The following is a 23,432-nucleotide window of genomic DNA, read 5'->3' as shown; positions in this document are numbered from 1 at the left end:
TGCTCCTCTCTTTCTCTCAGGCATTCTGTCATAGCAATAAAAAACTAGCACCGAGTTGACTTCAGAACCCAGATTTGGAAAGCACACAAATGAATGCAGACTCAACAAACGCCAGTCATAGTTATGATTCTGAGCACCAGCAGCATGGCCCTAGAGATGGGGATCTCATAAGATATTCATTGACAGGAAAGGCTGCTATAAACTCAATACATTCAAGGTGGATTTTCTTTTATCTAGGATGGTTAGACACGGTGTTAGTTTGGATGAGAAAATCACCAGGTCCGTATTGTAAAGCAAGCACTCAAGGGTCTTATTCTGTAGAATCTTTGGAGAGGCAGGTTAGTTTTCAGATGTACATTCTGTCTGTTCAACCTGAAACGTGCCTAGGAATGAAAAGCAACTGAACCCTGGAGGGAGGAAACTGGCGAGTTAACCACAGAAATACTTGAATTTTGGCCTTGGGGAAGAATGTTCCTCATCCAAGTAGCCGGGGAACAAAGCCTTCCTTGGCCAGTTTCCATCTCCTGGCAAAAGACCAATTCCCATGATGAAATAAGACACAAAACACAGTGTCTGACTTTAAGATTTCAGTTCAGTATAGAATCTATACTGATCTATACAATAGATAGAGGTGACCTTGGTAAGTCTCATAGCAAAGACTTTTCTTTTTTAAACAACAAAACATGGTCGATACTAAGTAAGTCTCAGCAAAATCAACTCTACTAGGCAGTATGGGTCAGGAGATGAGGTAACAAACAGGTTCCTTTACAGGCCTGGGAGCTGAGGCTGTCTTAGAAGATGTGAGATACATATCAGAGAAAACGACCTTATTTAGTAAGAGCAGGAGAGTTAGCCCCAAGAGGGAGATCAACCATGGATGCTGAGCACCCACGGTTTCTCAGGGTCTGTTTCATTGTCTCCTGAGCAGCTACAGTTGCCAGGTGTGGGTGCCCACCTTCTCCTTAAGCTTCCCCTTACCTCTTTTATAGTCCCCAAACCTACCGTCTAGCTCTCTGTATCTGGGCTTTTCACCGAAGCCAATTACACTGCACTATCTCTTATCAGCACCTCTTACAGGGAAACCTACCCCCCCTTTTTAACGGAGTCTCACTATGTAACTCAGGTTGTCCACGAACCTTTATCTTCCTTGCCCCAGCCTTCTAAGTGCTAGCATTATAGGTAAGCTACCATGTCTGGCTTTAGATATATCTTGAGCAGCTAAGATAATACTCTGCTTTTTCCTATTACCTTTCCTCTTGGCACCAGCACTTGGCCCTCCAATGTTAGGGTTGTGCTTTTAGACTGTGATGGCTCACCTTCCATTACTTGCAATTCCCAAACCTTCCAGGATCTGGACTTTGACTTTTCTCTCGACCTGCTTTCTACTGTGGCACTGGGACAAAGAACTGTGCTGTCCTCACCTCTGCCCCCAGAGTACCTGCTGCCTTCTCAGGTCCAGCCTTACGTCAGGAGGTGACATTTCAACATCTGTTCTTTCAAGAGAGTGAGTCTCTGATGAGCCCAAACATATCTTTGTCTTATCCTGACCCTGGACCTGGCAGACATCACTAATTGATCATTGAATTCACTTTCATGTAGCTAAGGGTAGGTCCTCCAATTTCTTTGAATATAACACTCAGAAAGCCAGTGTAAATTGATTGGTGAGATGGAACTAATTTTATTCTTGACTTGTCCAATCTTTTATACATTTATGACTTGCAAACAGTGACAGGCTGTGACTGCTGACTGCTGTGGACTTTGGGAGTGGGGGCAGGAGGAAAGGCAACAGTGACAAGGGGGAACAGCTTACCCAGAAGCACTCTGTAAACATGCTTTGCATGGGAAAATGAAGTGCCTTTAATGTGCTGTAGAAAGTACCCAGGAACACGTTTATCTTTTCCAAATCCATCTATGCGTCTTCATCAGCTATGCTTCTAGCTTTTGCAGTAATTAAAGAACTCTAGTTATGTGGCACTCATAGCTTAGAGCCATAGCTTCTTTCTGGAGTCAGTTCTGCAATTTTCCCTTTCAAGTCATTCTCCATAGATGCTAAATTCATATAGACAGCTGTGGGGGGCTTGGTTCTTCTGTAGTTTTTCTGTACCAACAAAATTGATGAGGCTCAGCTTGGGAAGGGAAACTAGGGGAGTCTTCCAATATGTAAACTCCAGGTAAATATCCTTGAATAGAATTTGTGACGGCAGGACAGCATCAGACATCACCTATACAACCTCAAGACTGTGTTGAGATGTCATCATTAAAACAATCCACCACGCTACCACAGCTAGAGGACAAGATGTAACATACAAGTGGCCCTCAGTTCAGAATCCCTTTGCGGATTGGCCACCTGAGGATTTATATTTATATGGCTTACAAGAGGAGGATGCTAGCTGTTGCACCCAGCAAGTGTGCGTTACCTGTTGATTCTAAAATAAGATTGTTTGGTGTTTTATTTCTCATGGTGACTCAACTGAGTTCCAGAGAAAGGTATAGTGATGGGCTCCCCAGCCAGCCACAGAATTCGAATGCGTGGGGTTGGCATGACAGGGAGCAAATCGCCATGGGAAATTTGCAAGTCCAGGGGAGACGTTTCAGAGCTCAGGGTCAGAGAGTCTACTGAGTTGAGAACAGGCCAGGCCCACCAGCCATTCGGCAGGCAGTACCATGATGTCATTTTTATTATTTAACACAACACAGGACACTGTATTAAGCAAGAGTATAGAAGCCATAGTCAGAGAGTTAGAAACTCAAGCCTTGTCTTTACTATTTAGTAGCTCAGTGATATTGAGCAAGTCACCTAATTACGTCCAGGCTTATTTCTCAGCATTAAAAAGCAGGTGGATTATAGCATCTGCTTTGCAGAGTTACTGTGAGGTTTCACTGAGATAATTCATGCCAAGTGCTTAGCACAGAATCTGGCACAGAGTGTTCAATGAACATTAGCTGTTATTATCATAATTAAAAATGCCTGGTTCAAATGTGGTCACTGCAGCTTGAACTCTGCACATCTGGGAGTGGATGGGGTTTGAGTATCTCTGTTTAATTACAATTAAAGGCACTTGTAGTGACAGTTGGGACTTCCTAGTTTCTAAGACATCAGCAAATCTGATGCTTATTTTCTCTGTCTCTCTTTCTTTCATGTATGTGAAAATTAATGAAAAACAGATGTCCTTGTAGGTCAGCTGAATGATACAATCTCTCACTATAAGAAAACACTGTCTTATCTGACTTTGTGGATTGGGTATTAGTTATTTATAAGACAGAAAGAATTTCTTGGCTTTCTCTCTCTGAGTTTTAAACCTTATCTCCTGATTTTCTACAATAAATTTCCTGAGCCTGAGTACATTATTTTTGTATCCATGCAACATGCTGTTCCTGCTGAGAATTCATGTTGCCTGTCTAGACATTATTTTCTAAACAATTTGCATAAGGTTGGAATTACTGATCCTTTGACTAGTTGGTTAAATTTCCTGATGAGATCTTGGACTAGGGTTTTCCTGGAAGGTTATTTCAGACTTGATTTCTTATGGCTTGATGATTATCCAGGTTTTATATACATTCTTGAATCACTTAAGTTACAGCTTTTAGTTTTAAAAAGAATGAATCAGTCTTGTGGTGTGGTAAGTGATCTCTGGAGCTTTGACTAAAAGGTGCCCCTATATACTTATATGTTTGCATAGTTGGTCTTAGGCAGTTTCTTCTCTTCTCTTTCTTATTTTTTAATTTTACATTAATTAATTAATTTACTTTACATCCAGATCACAGTTTCCCTTCCTCTTCTCCCAGTCCCTCCCTCTCTTTAAACTTCCCTCCCTTTATCTCCTCCTCCTTCCTCAAAGAAGAGGCCTCTCATGAATATCAAACCTCCTTGGCCTATCAAGTTGCCATAGAACAAGGCAAATCTTCTCCTGTTGAGACCAGACAAGACAGCCCAGTTAGAAAAAAGGGATCCCAAGGGAGGCAGCAGACAGAGACAGCTCCTACTCCTGCTGTTAGCAGTCATACATGAAGACGAGTTACACATCTGTTACATATGTATAGAGGGTATAATTCCATCACATGCATACTCTCTGGTGGGTGGTTTAGTCTCTGTGAGCGTCTATAGGCCCATGTTAGTTGATTCTGTTGATTTTCTTGTGGTGTCCTTGACCCCTCTGGCTCCTTCACTCTGTTCTTTCCCCTTCAATAAGATTTCTCCAGCTCTGCCTAGTGTTTAGCAGTGGGTCTCTGCATCTGTTTCCATCCATGGTTGAGTGAAGGCTCTCGGATGAAGTTATGTCAGGTTCCTGTCTGCAAGCATAGCAAGTATAGCCATTTTGTCCTATTGATGGTGCCCTCTGCCTTACAGAAGCTTTTCAGTTTCATTCATTAATAGTGTCAGGGGTGATCTTTCTCTGTCTCTGTCTCTCTCATGGTCTCAAGTTGGGCTAGTCATTAGTTGGCTTTTCCCTCTATTTCTATTCCAACTTCATCCCTACTTATGTTTTAGGCAGGACAAGTTGTGGGTCTAAAGTTTGGTGGCTGAGTTGGTTTCCCCATTCCTCTATTGGAAATCTTGCCTACTTATAGGAGGTAGCTGTTCCAAGTTCTCTATCTCCTAATGTTAGAAGTCTTAACTACAGTCACACTCATGGACTCCTGGGAGTTTTTATTGTCCTAGGTTTCAAGCTCATCTCCAAGTTGCCTCCTTTCCCTAAAACTAATTCTAGTTCTCGCTCCCTCTGTCCTCCCCACACTAGATCCCCCCTGTTCTCTTCCTCATTTTCACTCCTATCCAAGTCTCCCCAACCCCTGTCCACCTTCATGTCTATTTTAGTCCCCCTTCTCAGTGAGATTCAAGTATCCTTTCTTAGGTTCTCCTTGTTACTTAGCTTCTTTGTGTCTGGATTGTAGCATGATTATCCTGCACTTTATGGCTAATATTCACTTATAAGTGAGTACATACCATTTATGTCTGTCTGTGTCTGGGTGAACTCACTCAGGTTGATACTTTTTACTTCCATCCATATGCCTGCAAATTTCAGGATGTTTTTTGTTTTTAATAGCTGAGTAGTAATCTACTGTGTAATGAACCACTTTTTAAAAAATCCATCTTCAGTTGAAGGACATTTGGATTTTTTCCATTTTCTGGCTATTACAAATAGAGCTTCTATGAATATAGTTGAGTAAGTATCCTTGTGGGATGGTAGAGAATCTTTTGGATAAAGGCCTAGGAGTTGTATAGCTGGGCCTTAAAGTTGAACTATTTATTCTCAATTTCCTGAGAATTGTTTTACAAATTGATTTACAAAGTGGTTGTACAAGTTTTTATTTCCATTAGCAATGGAATGTTGCTGGCATGAGCTGTCACTTGAGTTTTTGATCTTAGCCATTCTGACAAGTGTAAGATGGAATCTCAGAGTTGTTTTGATTTGCATTTTCCTAATGACTAAGGATGTTGAACATTTCTTTAAGTGTTTGTTGGCCATTAGTAATTCCTCTGTTGAGAGTTCTCTGTTTGGCTTTGTTCTCATTTTTTTAATTGGGATTTTTTGATGATTGATATTTAATTTTTTGAATTCTCTATAGATTTTAGATGTTAGTTCTTTGTCCAGTGTAGGATTGATGAAGATCCTTTCCCATTCTGTAGGCTAACATTTTGTCCTATTGACAGTGGCCTTGAACTTACCAATGTTTCAATTTTATGAGGTTCCGTTTAATAATTTTTGGACTTAGAGCCTGAGCGATTTCTATTCTGTTCAAGAAGTTGTCCCCTGTATCAGTGTGCTCAAGGCTGTCTCCCACTTTCTCCTCTATCATATTTAGTGTGTCTAGTTTTATGTTGAGGTCTTTCATCTACTTAGACTTGAGTTTTGTGTAGAGTGATAACTATTAATCTATTTACATTCTCCTACATTCAGACACTCAGTTAGACCAGCACCATTTGTTCAAGATGCTTTTTCCCCAATATATAGTTTTGATTCCTTTGTCAAAAATTTAGTGTCTATAGGTGTGTGGGTCTTTGAGTTGATTCCATTGATTACCTTGTCATTTGGTCTTGCTTCAAAAGACAAAAAAAAATTGAAAATCTAAACAAAATGAATGATTTTCTAGACAAATACCATCTATCAAATCAAGATGAGGTGGCCAATTAAAATAGACCTATAACCCCTAAGAAAATAGAAGCAGTCATTAAAAACCTCCCAACTTAAAAAAAAAAAAAAAAAAAAAAAAGCACAGAGCCAGATGGTTTTAGCCCAGAACTCTAGCTGACTCTCAAAGAAGAGCTAATATCACCATCCCTTAAATTATTCTACAAAATATAAACAGAAGGAACATTGTCAAACTTATTCTATGTGACCATAGTAACCCCAAATCCTAAATCACAAAAAGTCTCAACAAAGAAAGGTATTTTCAGACCAATTTCCATTATAGGTATTGATAAAAAGTACTTAACAAAATACTCACAAACTGAATCCAAGATGACATCAAAAACATCATCCACCATTGCAGCTTTAATTTTTTTTCAAATTCGACTTCTAATAATAGACACTTAATTCTTAAACACTTTAATCTTTAATCTCCCTTCTAGCCCAGAGGTAGTGGAAAAGAAAGTATGGCAGGGGGAGTGGACCTGTTTAGAAATTCTTCTTTAGAGCAAATCCCATCTGCATTGTTAGGAGATCAGCAATTCAGTTCACAGGTCAGAAGCTGCTCAGTCCACTCACAAACATTTCACAGACACACCAGCAGTCCAGCTTGGTAGAGTCCGGATAGCAAATCTGAATCAGCAGTGGTGGCATGACCTAACAGAAACAGTCAGACCTCTGCTGAGTCAGCACAAGTCAGCAGGAGAGATCAGAGTCAACAGAAACACCGGGAGAGGTTACTACCAACTTCTATATAGATGTAGGGAAAATAAATAAACTTTATCTCATTAAAACCTTAGCCCATTTGAGATAGATTTAGCTGCAGTTGATACAGATAGTGATGGCCTATCTGAAAGCCTGACTTCAAAACCAGCCTGTCATACACATGTTTCCAAACACTCCAAGATCCTACTCTTAATTGTCACAGAAATCCAGTAAGAGCTTCAGGGATGGGCACCAACCACTGTGTAAGGGGAACTAGCCCAGAATGGTCAGTGATGAGCCTTCTGCTTCAAACGGCACTCTCTAGGCCCACGGGGGAGGATTTTCCTTGGAAGCTGAGATTTACTGAGAAATAAAGTTTTGATTCTCCAATTCTCTATACATCAAGAGTAGTACCCAGGAGTTTTCTTACAAACTGTGAAGGACCAGGTTGTAAAGCATAATATTGAGGTAAGTAGTCTATGACTTGGGATTTCCAACCCCAAGAATAAAAGATACTCTCAATGCAGGGCTCAGGGAAGGAGGCTGGGCTCCTGATCTGAGTATCCTTATTCTGACAAGAGTCCCTTGGGTCCATGGCAGCATGATGGAAGGGCATTGGTCTAATGATGGAGATGCTATGCTTAGTAGTGAGTCAGAGATTGGGAGTGATCATCAGCATGAAGACAGGTCAGAGGGATGAACGGAAGAGGGAAAGTCTGGGTGAAGTGGCTCCTGGTAACCTAGAGAACATTACAGCAGCAGTATCACAGAGTTGTAGAGAGATTTTAGTCAGACAAGCAAGGTAAGTGGAGTTACAAATAACTTTGCAGAGCCAGAGTACTCAGCCTAGAATCTTAGGAAGCAGACATTACATTTGTACTGGCTGGTTTTGTGTCAACTTGACAAAACATGAGATCCAGCTGTAAGGCATTTTCTCAAATAGTGACTAAGCGGGGAGGACCTAGCCCATTGTGGGTGGTGACACCCCTGGGCTGGTAGACCTGGGTTCTATAAGAAAGCAGGCTGAACAAGCCAGGAGAAGCAAGCCAGTAAGCAATATCCCTCCATGGCCTCTGCATCAGCTCCTACTTCCTGACCTGTTTGGGTTCCAGTCCTGACTTCCTTTGGTGATGAACAGCGATATGGAAGTGTAAGCTGAATAAAACCCTTTCCTCCCCAACTTGCTTTTTGGTCATGATGTTTGTGCAGGAATAGATACCATGACTAAGACCAATTGGTACTAGCATAGTGGGGTATTCCTGTGACAACCTGCCTGACTATGTTTTGGGGAGGACTGTGGAAGGACTTTGGAACTTTGAGCTAGAAGAGTCATTTGGTTAGTAAGAGCTCTGGGATGTGCTGTAGGAGCTTGTAAGATAATGTTAAGAACAGTGCAGAAGATGGAGGCCTGGCTTATGAAATTACAGAATTCAAGTGTAAGCTGAATAAACCCTTTCCTCCCCAACTTGCTTCTTGGTCATGATGTTTGTACAGAAATAGAAACTCTGACTAAGACAGCATCTTAATTGTAAGACATGAGAAAATCCAGAATCTGAGCAAGGTGGAAAGGGGATCACAGGTAAAGGGGCATCTCAAAGGTAAACATAATTAATGCATGTCACACGTTCATGTCCTAATGTAGTGTTCATTCTTATACATAGTGAAACACCAAATAATTTTGTTTGGAATATTATCTTTTACATTTTTTTTCTGAGCAGCTCAATATTTATAAAGTTTCTCCTGATTTTATTGGATTTTCAAATGTCCGACTTCTACAAGGCTTAAGATTTTGCATATGTTTTGTAGCTTATATTTCTAGTTTTCAAATGTAGTGTTTTGAATGTCTGATTGCTTTGAGTTCCTCAACATGTGGCAGATGAGTCAGGCCTGCAAGGCTATAAGTGCACTCAGGAGATGCTGAGTGATGGATGTTTGTAGGCAGAACTCACAAGGAAGCAAGGCAGTGTGCTAAGGCAGCTTCACCGCTACCCTGGGTCTCGGGGTCCCCCTTCTCCGTGAGAATCCTTAATTATCACCCAGAGACCACTGTCACATGGTCACATTCCATCCCTGGATATTCTCCCCAATGTACTGACTTGCTCTGTCTCAGGGTTCTGTCATACTGAGTTGTCTTGGTTAAAGCCTGTTTTCTGCTGAAATTAGCTGCACGTGGCTTGACATCACTCATCTCAATGACATAAACCACAGCATCACAGACAAGAATGAAAAGTCTGGGGACCTTTTGTTTTTCATCAGGGGTCTGTGGTAGACACCAGAGGTTCCTAGTTTATATGGGCACAGGCAATGGGGTTTGATGGAAATGTGAGAGGCAACAGTGGGAAGAACCCCCTTTGATCAGATAGAGCCACAGACTCTTACTGAGTTTTAAACTTACAAAAAACCCAAACCCCTAGTTATTAAAAGGATCTCTATGTAAGCTGAATTCACTAGTAGATCCCACTTAGATCAAAATTAAGGTTTTTTTTTTTTCCCCTTCTTCTCTGGAGACAAGAAATTACTGTCATAGAACACACCTGGCGAACATCTTAATTGTTGGTGTTCTATTGTGGTTGCTATTGAATATTTGATGCCAACAGCTGCTCCCCACTCTCCGCTGCAGTGAAGGATTTGTCTAAATGAAATTGCCTGAGAGTACAGTAAACAGCTAATCAAGGAGCAAATAATTCACTTAGTTGTTAACTCTAAAATTGTCACACCTTTCATGCCTTTATGGTGATTGTCACACTGTGTGACTTTATTGTGATTGTTACACTGTGTGCCTTTATTGTGATTGTTACGCTGTATACATTTGAGGTTGGGATGGAATCCTATAATGTTTGAGAAAGGATTCTAAAGTGTTGCTCTCTGAGAACAAATGTTAGCATTTTTTTTTTTTTTTTTTTTTCAGAGCTGAGGACAGAACTTAGGGCCTTGTGCTTGCTAGGCAAACGCTTTACCACTGAGCTAATCCCCAAACCCATGTTAGCATTTATTAGTGACATCTACATGGGAACAGGAGGGAGACAAACTGCCATGAACTGGGTTTTTGGTGCCTTTTTGCTTTATGTTATACTTCCTGTCCCAACCATGGCAGGCACCTTTTTCCTTATCCCCTCCAACTCACTCGGTCATGGCTTGAAGATTTCATTGATGCCTGGCTTCCTTTTATCTTATCTCCATTTGAGATCTATGTCCATCAGAAGCTCTGGTGAAATCCCTCCCTTCACACGTTTCCAAGTTCAAATCCCATCCAGACCACTTTAAATGTTATTAACTTAAAATTGTTATTATTTAAATATTTGTTCTCTCTCTCTCTCTCTCTCTCTCTCTTTGTGTGTGTGTGTGTGTGTGTGTGTGTGTGTGTGTGTACATTTTGAGACCAGAAGACAGCCTTGTATCACTCTTTGTGAGTACCATTCAACCTATTTTTAAGAGAGGTTCATTCATCAGCTGTGGCTCACCTATTGGGCGAGGCTAGCTGGTTAGTGAGCATCAGTCACTTGCCTATCTCCTTTTCCTCAGCAGTAGGATTCCCCAACATTCACAACCACATCCTGTTTTTTTCATTCATTTGTTTTTTCTTTTGTCTTGTTTTATTTTTTCATTGAATTTTAAAAATTAAAATATTATTATAACACTCTCCCTTCCCTATATTTTTCCAATCTCTCTCTTGCCCTCCTCCCTCTCAACTTATGGTCTCTTTTTGATTATTATTGTTACATATATATTTATGCAGAACTATATGTGCATATGCTTTCAGGGCAGACTAATTGTATTGAATAATCATTAGGGGGCTCATCCCTAGAAGGTGCTAACTCCCTACCTACAACAGTCACAAGTTTTCAGTAGTTCTTCATCTAGGGGTGGGATCCTGTGAAATTCCCCACTTAGAGTCTTGTTCAGGTGTTGTTTAGTCAACCATATTGTTGAGGTATCATGGGTGCAACTTCTCTGTCATTCCTAGGAGAGATACGCTCACAGCAGACTTCTGTCTTCTGAGCCTTAGATGATAGAATTGTGTTGTAGATCTATTCACTTGGGCCTGGACTCCAAGTGATCCCTTGATTTCTGCTTTATAACCTGCTTTAGTTTCCTGTAATGGCCTCTGTTAGTTGTAGAGCAATGCTTCTTTGATGAGTGAGGCCTATTTTCATCTGTGGTAAGGATGCATTTTACAGTGATTATTCCAGTCTATCAAAGAGGTTCTCACCTAACCTGTGGCCTCACTAGCCCTGAGTAGTTAGTTACTAGTAAGAGGCATGATTTCCCTCCCACTGAGTGAGTCTTTTATCTAATCAGACAGCTGCTGGTTACCTCCAAGTGTCACTACTGAACTTGGAAAGATATTTTGCCATTCTGGTCATTGTTATGGTTAATTGGCATGGTAGCTGGGTAGGACTATTGATTGCATCCCTCCACTGGCAGCTATGTAAACTTTTACAGCGATTTTTCTAGGACCATAAAAGCTGGACAGCAGGAAGAAAAGTTTTAATGTGGGTTCTGGGAATCAGACTCAGGGCCTTGTGTCTGCAAGCACGCACTTTACTGACTGAACCATCTCCCCAGGCCCCAGGCCAGCTTTTTCAGACTGGCAAAGCTATTGTCATTTAGACGTGGGATAGTTCATGGAATGCCAACCGCATGTCTGGAAATGGTCTCATGAGTTAACGTAGCCTTGAGAACCTCACCATATGTAATTTAAACCGTCTTAGTTTCTTGGTGTAGAAACTAATTTGCAATCAGTGCATCAGATTAGATTCAAATGGAACTGATTTATATGAATCAAACGTGCCAAAGACTCATCCATCATTACAATTTTTAAAATGTACTTTTTCATTGTTATTGTTATTTTTAGATGGGGTTCTCCATGGGGTCCTGGTTTTCCTTGAACCCACTCTGTAGACAACTCAGAGGTCTGCCTATCTCTGCCTCCCAAGTACCGAGATTCAAGGCATGCATGCCGTGCTTGGAAATATGTACTCCTTTTAAAGCAGACTGCAGTCCTCTGAACTACACAGTGGTCCCCAGTACAGAATCTCCGTGCACATGAGGACACAACCAGAGCATGGTTTTGTGGACATGAAACTGCATAAGCTAAAGGCACTTGGGTCGCAGTGAGCGCTCTTGTCACTGGTCACTTCACCCTGCCCAGCACCTGCTGTTGCGGCAGTGGTCCCATCTTCTCTGGCTTCCTTCCAATGGCTTTTTGATGAGCAGCTCATTTTTACCAGCCTCAGAGAACTCCCTTCACTGGAGTTTCTCTGAGCAAATGTCTTCTGCCATAGAGTGACCCTTGCAGGTTGGAGGCTTCCCCATTTCAAGCCTGTGTAGCTTAGGTTAGTGACTCAGCCTCACCACCTCCAGATGATACTAACTTATTTGATTTCGAATCCCTTTTATTTTAAAGTATTCTTTTTTTAAATAATGTATGTGTGTGGGGGTGTGTGTGTGGCATGTGTGTGTGTGAGTGCAGGTAGCCTTTGAGTCCAGAAGAAGGCATAGGATACCTGGGGCTAGAGTTATAGACAGTGTGCACCATCTGACATGAATTTTGGGAACTGAATTTGGGTCCTCTGCAAGAAAGCATGTACCCTTAACTATTGAGCTATCTCTCCGGGCCCTGATAAACGCTCCTGCTCTCTTAGAAACGGCGAATACTGGATGAGCTCTAGATAACAAATGCTTCCAAGGCATGTGCCACACAATACTCCCAGAAGCTTAGGAAGTAGGTAAGTCATTCTTCCACCTTCATCTTCCAGGTAAGGCAGCTGAGGCACTGTGCAATGCTATTCAGCTAAAATAGGATTCTGGATTCTCAATCTGACACTTTGAAATAGAGATGTGCTGGGTGAGGATGAAGGGGAAAATTGGGGGAGAGAGTGAAGAGAGGTCACTGAAGAAGTTCTCCCGAGTTTGGGCCCATGTTTTCTCTATCTGTTCTTTTCCCACTGCAGATGCTGATTGAGGTTCCCAAATTCTGCAGGGAGTTGAAATGAAAGTCTGCAGATCACTGTCCAGACTCCTTGTTCTGCCCAGTCAGGTGCACCGAGTTCCCTGTTCTTCTTGCCGCATCTTGGCAGAGGTGGAACCAAGAGGAAACGAGTTTGGGGTGCACTCTGGAAGCCGTCTGAGTGCCCTTTCCTAAGCTGCATGGGGTATCAGTTTGGCAGGTCACCTTCTGCTGGCACTGGGATTCAGGGACCTGAGAAGCAAGCAAGAGGGACAATAGACAGAGAACTGAGCATTTTCAGTGCAGGCAAGATCCCTATTTCCATTCAGGGCTCCTCATTAGGCCGCTGATGCCCCATGGACCTGTTATTTCATTAGGTTGGCAGAGCCCATGCTCCCATTAGCAGCAATGTGTACCAGAAGGATTCCAGTGAGAGGAAAGAGGCTGAAAGAACTGGAGGTTCTGGTCCAATTTTCAAAGAAAAGCAGAGAATGAAAAGCCCATAGAGCCCAGAAATACTTCTTTCCCTGGTTCATTCACATGGAAATGTTAATGGATGGGATGGCCCTGGGAGCCAGAGTCAGCATGACTCCAGGCTCTCAGACCCTCCATACCCTCAGGCCTCACCCCCTGAGCTGCTAGCAATTAACCAAAAGGCTTTAATAAAGGAGCCACTGTGGCACACACCTGTAATCCTAGCACTTGGGAGGCTGAGGCAGGGGGATTGTCATCAGTTCAAGCCAATTTAGGGCATATAGTGAGGTCAGTCTGGGGTACACTGTAAGTTCAAGGCCAACTTGAGCTGCATAATTAAACCTTGTTTGTTGACATTTGCTTGGGTTGTTCTTTTTTTTTTTTTATGTTTTAATGTTGTATTTCTGGACATTTGGCCAGAAGAGACACAAGTATTCTAATTAGTGAACTAACAAGCACTTAAGAGCCAGACCAACCCTGCCTAGAGCACATACTCCCAAGAACTGGGTGCTGAGAGCATTCTTCATCAAGTACAAGAAGACTCTTTGATTGTTGTCTTCACGATGTGGAGCAGAACAAAGTCAGCAGTAATGACATTGGCAGCAGCTGTTGGAGATGCTCCCATGGTGCTAGATGTGATGCCATGATGCTAGATGGGATGCTAGCTATTTGTGGTGCGTTGAATGAATCCAGGCTGAGCAAGTACAGGTTAGTGATGAAGGGAAGGCACATCCCATGTCTTGAATGTCTAAGAGGCACGTATTGAAATAGAGGCAGAGAAAGCACCATCACCTCTGCTATGACCCCTCTGCTTGCTACTTAACCTGTAAGTGGTCTGTCCTAACACAGCTATGCAGACTCCAAGATAAGCCTCCAAGCATGGTGACTGAACTCTTTCCTTACCTCTCCCTGGACCCATCAGATGAGAGCAGTGATGAATGGGAAGCCACAGGTTCATGTCTCCTTGTGTTAGTTTTGATTTTTCATATAGGACTGAGGAATATATAATACCTTTTTAGGTGGGAAAATGAAACATTCGCGTATTTGTTACCAAGGGGTATGAGGAGAACATGAAGTTACAAGAAGGAAGCTGCCCTAATATGAGTAGGCAGTAGCTCTCCTGAACACGTGGCTGGTAACATATTCTTCCATTAGCACCCCGAAGGTGCCCTTCTTACATTTATTTTTCTCCCTTTCAAATTGGCCTTCACTGGGAAGAACTGTAGAGCTCAGCCAGACATTGCTTGTGTTCTGTCCTGTGCTCCCTGACCCTTATTCTAACTTTCTAGTCTCTGGACTGACAACTGAGTCTTCCAGACTTGGAGAGGATGTTTGAATCCCTGGGCTTCTCAGAGGCTGGCCAGGATACATGCAAATGGAGAGGCTTTTTTTTTCTTTCTTTTTCACATTAGATTAGTACAGTTGGTTTCTGTACTATTCCTTGTTACTCAAACATTGAACCCAGCTTCTTTAAGTGACACAGGTTATTGAACCCGAATTTTTTCAGAGCTTTGAAAATGTGTTCAGCAACAGCTACTTACTTATTGCAAGTATGTAAATCATGGACAGAAATTGTGCATGGACAATGATTGTGCTGTGAAACAGAATGGGAAGAAAAAAAATCTTTGCCAATTCTTTGCCAATCTGATAGAGGGCTAATATCCAATATATACAAAGAACGCAAGAAATCCTATTAAAAACGAGGGACAGAGCTAAAAAAAAAAAGAATTCTCAACTGAGGAATATTGAATGGCTAAGAAGCACCTGAAGAAATGTTCAGGTAGCTCATAGAGTGGGTTTGAGACCTGCTCTACAAGAGGGAATTCATGCCAACTACTGTAAATATGGTCCAAGAGTCATGACTAAAGTGGTCTTGGGATATGGGGCAGAGACATCCAACACTTATGTTTACCTGAAGTGACACATCAAAGTCTTCTAAATATGTTCACACCCATGGAGAAAGGCTATCCTCAGCCTTAATCAGAAAACCCTCTCTATTCTGTACATGAAGATGAATGTAAAGACTCATAGTTGCATTAGATTCTGGGATTAAAGGACAGCTGAGGCTTAGCCCCAGACAAGACATTTTTACCATTTTCTGAAAGCCCAGGGAACATCATGGAAGAAAGGGGGAAAGAATGTAAGAACTGGAAGATAGGGACTAGGGTACCAAAGAGCAACACAGTCATGGCAGCTATGACTTCACGGCAGTTGTGTAGATTTACTGGCACAGGGTCTACCCAACACTCAGCCAAAGATGGAAAGGGGCTCTCAGACCACTTACTGATGGTCTATTAGCAACTAATAGCTGTGGACAAGGGGGAGGTAGTACGTAGCTGTGTATCCAGTAGTAAGCTCACCAGGCTTTAGTTGTAAGCCAAGATGGCTTGGTTAAGCTTTGTGGGGCACAAAACAAACCAATAATGAGTATGGGGAAAAGAGGTATAAGGAAGAATGGCTGCTGACAGGACTTGTAGAAAACTAGAGTCTGAGGTAGGGACCACACTGTATTATATGCATGTATTAAATTGTAATAATAATAATGATGATGATGATAATGATAATAATGATAATAAAGCTTATTTAAAAATAAGCCATTTTTTATATTAGGTCCTTTGAGCTTCTTTGGAACAATTTTGCTTTCCCTATAGCCACACTCTTCTACAGATCTAGTCTGGGTAAAACTAGTAAATTTGACTACAAGCCAGAAACTGACAGATGTGCCTAGCCCTCCCTCTCTTCCATCTTCAGGTCTCTTCACCCTTTGACCTGGGGTCAACAGCTTATTTCCAGCACAAAGCTGCCCTGGGGTGGGGGACTCCTTCAGAGCTTGCTGTTCCTGCAGTCCCTGGTGACTGGATTCTGAGATAATGAGTTCTGTTCTGTTTGCCAAGCATCTGCTTATCACCAGGCTAGGCAAATATTGTTGGAATGTTTCAAAGTACAGCTAGTCAAATCCCAGCACAGTCTGCATCACCTGCTAAGTGTTTTTGAGCAGTCATTAAGTCCTGGCAGGACAAGTCCTTGAAGCAGGTTAATAACTTCAGTGAAAACAACAGTAGGTTGTCCCTTTTGTGATGTACATATGAAAATGAGATACAAGAAGATAAGCTCACCTACATAATTATCCAGAGGTGTGTATGTGCGTGTGTAAAGAATACCTCTTTTAGCAGAAATCTTAAACACATATTATTAGCTATAACCCTCACTCTACTCTGAGCTCTAGACTCTGATACTGTATAACCTTTAAAACATTTGACCTGTTTCTCTCTCTTCATGCTTATGCTGGAAACTTATTCTCATCCTATGTGCATTTTAATACTTTTAAATGACTACATATTTAGTGGAGAACACGTGGGGTGGGCATTTTCCCTTTCTTATATAGCTTATTTCGCCAAGCATAATATCTTTCAGGTTTGCCCCTCTCACTGACTTTGGCAGAATCTCCAATTTCAAGGTTGTATGATATCTCTGTGTTGCTATGTATAATTGTGTGAAAATATAATTTCTTAATCCCTTCTGCATTGGAGGACACTTTCATATATACTGTGTCCACTTGAATGTTTTTGTCAGCAAAATTTCTGCTCAAAACCTTTGCCCATTTTTAAGTCATTATTTTTCTGCTGTTGAGTTGCTTTTGAATTTTTTATACGTTAGATATTAATCTTTTATCAGATATATAGGTTGTACAAATGCTGTTTTTTCCCTATTCTTCAAAGTTATTTTCATATAGTTGCTTCACTTTCCATGTAGACTATTTTAAGTTTGGTATAGTTCCATTTATTTATTTGTTTGTTCATTTATTTATTTATGACTTTTATGACCCCAAGTTTTGATGTGATATCCAAAGCTATCATTGCCAAGCTCAGCCTCAGGGAACTTTCTCCCAGTATTCTTAATTTTATGCTTAGCTCTATGATCCATTTTGAATTGGCTTTGTGTATGGTAAAGGGTCTAATTTTATTGTTGTGGTTTACCATATAGAAATCTAGTTTTTCTAATGCCACAAATAAAAGTAATTGTTCTTTCTACCTTGCCTCTTCTTGGAGCTTTTGTTGGCATGCTTAGGGTTACTTCTGCTCCATGGGCCTCTGTACCAACTATAAAGCCAGTACCAAGCCATTTTATTACCACATTCACAAAATATCATCTTAAACCAGGACATGTGGTGCCTCCAACCATATGTTCCTCTTTCACACTTAACTTGGCTGTTTTAGCTCATGTAGTTCCATGAGAATTTGAAAGCTGTTTTCACCTTCCTCTTCTTGTGGGAACCTCCTGTGGGAAAGACCAATTGACTGATTATTTCTTGGAGTGAGATGGGTTTTAGAACAATATGATCCATCCATGCTGTGATCTATTCATGTGTGCCTTCTTCAGCTTCTGAAGCAACATCCTTCATGTGTGTGATCATGTACAGGGTTGATTTCTTGATTCTGTAATTTTTCCCAGAAAGGCTTATGTGCAGAAATTTATAGAACTGTTCTTTATCTTATTGCTTTATTAAATCCACTTATTAATGTGTAATAGAGTTTGGGTCAAGTTTTTTGAGTTTCCATGTAGACAATAGTGCTGTCTAAATACTTGCTTCAGTTTTTCCTTTCTGGCTAGCAGGTCTATGGTACTTTCCCTGTTCTGCTGACTATGGTGTAGACATCTAAATGAATGGGCCGAGAGCTCTTGCCTTGTCATTGACCTGAGAGAAAATGTTTTTATTTTTACCCATCTATTATGATATTGGCTATAGGTATTTTCATAGATGCTTTTTATTTTGGTATTACAACTCAAGTGAGTCTGGGGAACATAGTAAATAATAAGAAAAAAACTTTAAAAGTGTTAAAGTCTGAAATGCATAGATCATAGTCAACTAACTCAAAAGATTCAAATAAGCTTAGGATCCAGTGCGAACATCTGTGCTATGATAGGGGAAACGTCCATGATTAGAAAGTCCCCCAATGTCCCTTGCAGGCAATTAGCAACTCTCATTTGACCGCCATTCCCTAATTACATGCATTGGACTTCTTATAAACAAAATAGCATAGAATGTACTTTTTAGCATCTGATATTTAAAAAGCCAATGTGTTTTACACATTTATCTATATTACTGCTTTTCCTTTTCATTGCTGAGTAGTATTCCATGTATGTAATATTCCATAGTTTTCTTATCCATTATCTTCTTGATTGACATTTGGTTGTTTCCAAATCGAGGTTATTATGAATAAAACCTATAAGAACATTCTTGAGTAAAATTAAATGTTCTGTTAAAGATGAAATTATTAGAATACAGAAAATAAGTAGCATTATGAGAATCGGTCTGTGCTGGTGAGTGGCTCAGTGGGTAAAAGTGCTTACAGTGAAGTCTGCCTACCTGAATTTAATCCCTGTAAAAGTAGAGAATTGACTGCACAAAATTGTCCTGTGATTACACACATGCTTTGAGTCACATATTCCATGACTCCCTCTTCACTATACAGACAGACAGACAGACAGACACACACACACACACACACACACACACAGAGAGAGAGAGAGAGAGAGAGAGAGAGAGAGAGACAGAGACAAAGACAGAGAGACAGAGACAGAGAGAATTTGATCAAACTATGAGAAACTCATTTGCAATAACTCCACGAATAGTATTTTAGTTTGAATTCCTTTTTTTTCCACTCAAGTGTTGTAACGTTCACTTTCCAGGATTTTCTTACTTCTTACAAAGACTTTCTCAATTACACCAGTTAGTTCTAGAACATTTTTGATGTTTAATGCTTATCGGATATGTGTTAGTTTCCTTGTGTTTTGCTAGAGTAGAAAGCCAGCCAGTCTTTGTATGGAGGAAGCTTACAGTCTAGCTGGGCAGCCAGTGGTGAGAATCGCTGTGGTGTGTGCTCATGACAGGAGGCAGATGTACCCCTGAACAGCCTCTGTCAGTGTTGGACGGACCTACTGAACACTGGACATGCCAGAGAAAGAAAGCATCCCAGGGAAAGAGAGGATGATTCATCTGGAGATCTAGTGGGTGCCCATGACAAGAACATCAGCCAGGCATAGGAGAGGCACCTTGCAGCAAGGTCTGGATCACAGAGGACCTGGAAGGTTGCTGCAAGGTATCTGGTCTTTGTTTCTTAGAGTACTGATTGCTGTGATAAAACACATGACTAAAGCAGCTTTGGGGGGACACATTTTATTTCACTGTATGATGTATTTATAAATCAATTACTGAGGAAAGCCATGTCAGGAACTCAGGGCAGACACCTGGAGGTACTAAGTTGGGGAATGCCTTGGAGGAGTGCTGTTTACTGACGTGTTTCTCTTGGCTTGCTAAGCCTGCTTTCTTATACCACACAGCAGCATCACCTGCCCAGGGCTGGCACCACCCACAATGGGTTAGGCCCTCACACACCAATCATTAATCGATACCTGGCAGGTGACTCTTATGGAAACATTTTCTCAATAAAGAATCCCTCTTCCCAGATATATCTAGATTTATGCCAAGTTGACAAAAATCAACCAGCATATCTTGCAAAGGACACAGAGCCATTAGCTGCTCTTGCATGTAAGAGCATGTAAAAGCAGGTGACATTTGCAGAATTAAATGGCCACCTTTCTTACCCATAAGCATTGACTTGGACTTTTTTCATGTCACTGCCTTGGTTCCCCATGGTTCTTGAGATTTGTACCCTAGTTCCCTTCTGTTTGGTCCACATAGTGAACTTTGTGATTTGTTCCCTCTAAGAACACATGATTCTTAGTGATTTTCAGGACCCCAAGCCTGTCAACAGGCGTCGTGGCACAGTGCTGGTGGTTATTTGGTACAATGGATTGCACCATGAATTTCTGGAGACCGTGGCTAGACCGTGGCTAGCCTGTGGTAACTATGTTTTGATTTAAAGAGGGTGTAAAGCAGAGCTCAATGAAATAAATCTGAGAGAGAATTTCTGAAATTAAATATTATAAGCAAATAAGAGCTAAATACAAAGCCCTTATCTCATTCCCAACCATATATGCTTCCTGAGCAGAATCCCACAAAGGTGTCTTCACTGCCCTGAAGAAAACCCTGCTTGCTTTTCGGAAGTGTTCTGGGATTTCCATATACTGAACAGATGTCATCACATTCACTTGAGATGCAGAAGAATTTCCATAGATTCAAACAGCAAAAGCTAAAGGAAGCATAGAGTATGGGATAGAACATGATACACCAGTAGAAAGCTAGACCGTGTACAAAGGAAATAAACCAGTGGGAGCCTCAGCCAGCAGTCTGGTTTCTGCAGGGTGTATGAAGCTAGAGGTTAGCATTCACAGGTCCTATGCTCAGCTAGGGTTTCAGTTTCAAGCACCGCACCCCACCCCCTCTCTCTCTGTAGAATGTTCCTCTTATGTGCTTGGCCCTGAGGACACAGAAATAAAAGCCTAGTTCCTGCTTCCAGGGACATGAGCATCATGGTGAAGACAAACAAAAGTTTCACACAAAGTGAGAACAGAGGAGCGAGGGCTAGGCCCTTCCCATCAGGACCAGGGAGACTGCTGGGAAGGCACTAGGAGCTGGCAGTCAGGCAAGGAGAATGAGAACAGAGCAGAGGGAAGAGACAAGGCTAAGGGCATGGCAGAACCAACAAGGGGTTGAGGCCTGAGATGCAGGCTAGGGGGTAGAAGGAATCAGAACATTCAGGAATATCTGAGCACACCCCAATACAAGGTCACATAAATCACTTGCAAAATAGTGTGTCCAGTCAGTAAATAGTTGAAGGTGTGGGCATATTTGGTAATCGCACTGCACTGCCAAGATCAACAGTTCACGTGCACAATTATTCGCACATGTACAACTTACGCGCTCAGTACCAGGTACTGGAAAGCCCAATGCTCCGTGCTTGTATTCCTTATGAAATCACTAGCACTAGTTTGACCTTTAAAGTGAGACTCTGAGGGAAACTGTTGAACGAATAAACAAATGGACCTTACAGCTTCTGCTGATAGAAACTGTATCTCCATTGTATTTCTTTTTCATAATTACCACCTAGACTCTACTAACTCACCAAGGTAAGTGGATCGTTCTCCGAAGGGTACAGTTCAGATGGAGCAGGGACTTCATCCTAAGCATGTCTACAAGAACCAGCCAAGAACCTGAGGAGATTTGAGGTGGAAGACAACAGGGACTGTGAGATCTACAGCCGGTGAAGAGTAGGAGTCATTTTAACAGGAACACCAGCTGCTGCTAGTCAACTAGAATCAAGTTAGGATTTTTTAAAAAATGTAAATTTGTGTTTTCAGCCAAGTGACATCTAAAGTTCTTCTTCCCCCAACCCCACATGCCCAGGACCCAGCATGATCGGCTTGGTACCCACATAGAGGAAAAAGCACATAGAGAATCATTTAGGAAGACATAGAGCCCCTCCACCAGTTGCCTTTTGTGATGGACATGACATTGAATTCTGAGATCTCTGTATTTTAAGGGGGGAGAGACACCACTGTCCCTACAGACAAGACAAGGTGGCAAATAGTGTCCGGTGTCAGGGCACGTCCTCCCCCAATACACACACTTCTGCCAGCTCTGGTGCTCACCTGTAGGCTAATCTCATCTGTGCCCGCAGGCCTGGACCAGACTTGAGAACAGCTCCACCCTGCTCAGTCTGCCCTAGTCCCCTGTGTGGCAGTTGATGATTCCGCGGCTGTTTGTTCTGCTAGAGGAGACAGAGACTGTACTGTGCTGGAATCCTGCCCTACCCACTCCGCACAGCTGCCTCCCCCAGCAAGGGAAAGCTGCTGAGCAGAGAATCAGAGATGATTACGGGCTGCTGGAAAACCTTGTGCTTCCTTCCGCCTGGCTGCATCTGCCTGCCGAGCTGTTATGTAAGCCACAGACTCGTTCAGGCGAACCAAAGAATGCCGCGGACAGTCCTTCTGTGACCTGCTCATCAGCTAACCTTCCAGGATCCCTGTCTCACCTGGAGTGCACCTGCCCCTCGAGAACCTTGCCCATCCTGTGCTGACTATCTGCTTTTATATTTGTTTTGGGGTTTCCCTGTCTCTGCTCCCTACCAGCGCAGTCATATGGGTGGGTCAGGGCCAAGACTTAACTTTGGTCAGATTCCAAATGACTAAGACATTTTACTTTGGAAAGCTCCATTTCACAATCCAGGGGTTGTTTTTCAGCCTTCTAAGTGAATAATTCACTTTGGCTGTTTAGACACTAGAGCTGAACTCCTGGAGCCCCCAGATGACCTCCTGACTGGAGAGGGGCTGACTGCTGCTCTAATAACCAAAGCGTATTGTTATTATAGGGTTTCTAGACATGTCCCACGGCCCATAGAACTTTTCTTTCAGCATAAGTGTGCTGGTTTCTCAGTGCTTCAGCTTTTCTTTCTTTCTTTCTTTCTTTCTTTCTTTCTTTCTTTCTTTCTTTCTTTCTTTCTTCCTTCCTTTCTTCCTTCCTTCCTTTCTCTTTCTTTCTTTCTTCCTTCCTTCCTTCCTTTCTCTTTCTTTCTTTCTTTCTTTCTTCCTTTCTTTCTTTCTTTCTTTCTTTCTTCCTTCCTCCCTCCCTCCCTCCCTCCCTCCATCCCCCCTTTTTCTTTCTTTCTCTTATTTCTCTGCACTTCAATGCTTAGAAGAGTGCAGATTCCTGCAGTAGGTACACTGGAAAACTCAATCAGAAATATCGGCTGTGCCCTCATTCTTCAAGCATATGTATTCATGTATGCGAGTGTGTACTTGTCTTTGCATGTGAGTGTCATTCCCAGGTTGATGGCCAGTACTCTCCACTCTCTACACTGAGACAAAGTCTTGCAGTTGGCCCAGAACTCACACATGTAGTTACTCTGGATAGTCACTTTGCTCCAGAGAACCCCTGTCTCCAATTTCTTATCACTGGAATTACAACAGGAGGGCTGCCACCCTCATCCAGGAGTCATGTGGGTTCTGGGGATCCAAACTCCAATCTTCATGCTTGCAAGGCAAGAATTATATGTGCTAAGCCCTTCTCTTAACCTTTGTATTCACAGTTCCAGAGGCATTGCCACTGCATCTGAAATGAGCTCCTGGGCCCAGTGTTGATGGCCTCCTTGCAGGACTTAGACATTCGAACTAATTGACACAGGTTTCCATTACTCTCCTTTTTGCAACCATATCTGGTGGTACCCCAGAGTCAAGGCTCAAATCTTGGGGTTTGGACCTTGGAGTTGGATTTA

At 42.0% G+C, this 23,432-nt stretch overlaps 1 long non-coding RNA gene across 1 annotated transcript; it reads right to left on the bottom strand.

Annotated features, from left to right (window-relative positions):
- Positions 1–10,533: 10,533 nt before the first annotated feature.
- LOC308437993 lies at positions 10,534–21,931 on the bottom strand. Its single transcript, XR_013975578.1, has 3 exons — positions 21,811–21,931; positions 21,285–21,372; positions 10,534–13,035 (listed from the first exon to the last, which is right to left on the bottom strand). It is a non-coding gene; the product is annotated as an uncharacterized lncRNA (long non-coding RNA).
- Positions 21,932–23,432: the final 1,501 nt, after the last annotated feature.

Source organism: Micromys minutus (genome assembly GCF_963924665.1).
Source record: "Micromys minutus genome assembly, chromosome: 1".
In the NCBI taxonomy this organism is placed as follows: Eukaryota; Metazoa; Chordata; class Mammalia; order Rodentia; family Muridae; genus Micromys; species Micromys minutus.
Note: the sequence above shows the minus strand (reverse complement) of the source record. Positions and strands in the feature narration are given on the sequence as shown.